The 1,588-nt window shown below is 35.5% G+C and overlaps 1 pseudogene; it reads right to left on the bottom strand.

The window, feature by feature from the left end:
* Nucleotides 1-210: 210 nt before the first annotated feature.
* Nucleotides 211-1,289, bottom strand: LOC107541369 (MICOS complex subunit MIC27-like; annotated as a pseudogene).
* Between the last annotated feature and the right edge of the window lie 299 nt (nucleotides 1,290-1,588).

The raw sequence follows: 1,588 nt of genomic DNA, 5'->3' as shown, positions 1-1,588 counted from the left end.
TACTATCTCTGCCTCTTCACCAATTGTTTAATATTGTTTGGATTGTATTCACGGTTTGTATCAATTATGTGATTGGTCAAAGTATACATTAGAAGATATAAGGGTTAACTTTGCTTTAAGTTATGCTCTATGTGTCACCATTACCCATTGGATAATTTTTTACAATTATTTGGAACTGTACACATCTTGTAGTTCTCCATGTAAACTATTTCAGCTGTACATGTCCACATTTTCTGGATGGAACTGCCCATGATCCATGAGCTTGGAGTCAGGCATAAACTGTGTAGCACTTGGGATGGGCTCTGATTTGGTCTTTATTTCAGATCTGAGTTCTTCTGGCAAAGCCACTGGGTGTTTCAGGTCATGAGCTGTTTTTGCAGGTATTTCTATTTCAGCAGAGCTTCCTAACTTTTTGGTCCATTTAAATTAAACTTTAGTTTTTCATTTAGTTCAGGAAGTGACTTTTTTTGTTGTTGTTTTTGCCCACAAAGATTTAACTGTTTTGTAAATCTTCTGGCTTTTAGCATGTCTTTTTCCCAGTTACCTTTGCAATTATTACAGACTGAAATGGGTAACAAAATGTTGCTCTTAAAGTGAGCGGTCCCAATGGATTAGAAATTTTCTTAAATCTAGAACCTTATCTTGCTGAAATCAAGCTTGTCAATCTTGAAAGTATAATCACTCCAATTTTTGGAAGAAAATCTCATGGTGGATTCTTTGGCTAACATATGTGTCTACCTTTTCCAAATTGCACTGTATCCATTATCTCACTTTTCACAAAGACATAAACACCCTTGCACCAGCCAATATAATGACCAGTTGTAGTGCAGATGGAGGCAAAGCTTATTTGTAAACTGCCAGGCTGCTTTTGATCATATTTATACTGGAGAGGTGGTGAAATATATATGGGGTGTTGCTGTGGATTCGCTAGCTGTTTTTCAGGATTCCTCTTCTTTGGTTGCATAAACACTTATAGATGCACACATCAGAATTTCAGTCATGTTGTCAGCTTTCACTTCTCTGTTCCTCTTTATGTGATGTGTCTTTCTTCTCTGGTTGTTTTCTATATTTTTCTCTCTATTTTTCAGCAGTGGAAAAATGATGTGTACAGGGGTATTGGATGTGTCTATGTGTATGGTATTTATCATACATGGAGTTCTATTCACTTCTTGGAGCTCTGATTTGATGTGTGTCATTATTTTTAGAAAATTCTCAATCATTGTTTTTCAAATATTTCTTCTGCCTTTAATGTCAGCCAAGTCTGTGACCTTCTCCATCCAAGTTTTCATACAGAAAGCAAAACACTTTTTTTTTTTTAATCTTACAATATCTGTGGGACAAAAATTCTGGCATGTACAAGCTGGGTACCCCTAGCTCAAGATTTCCCACAAGGCTCTAATCAAGGTGTGGATGGGTTTAACTCACTGCTGTAAGTAGCCTCTAATGCTATGAATATCATTCCTTCTTTTTCTGTCATTCATTTTTACTATTTCTCTGACCCGCTTTACTTCTTTATTTCTTTTTCATTATCTTGGTTGTTTTCTTGTGTCTCTTTAATACCCCTTATTAAATTTCATTTGAATTTATT

This window comes from Miniopterus natalensis, chromosome X, assembly GCF_054644295.1.
Source record: "Miniopterus natalensis isolate mMinNat1 chromosome X, mMinNat1.hap1, whole genome shotgun sequence".
Lineage (NCBI taxonomy): Eukaryota > Metazoa > Chordata > Mammalia > Chiroptera > Miniopteridae > Miniopterus > Miniopterus natalensis.
Note: the sequence above shows the minus strand (reverse complement) of the source record. Positions and strands in the feature narration are given on the sequence as shown.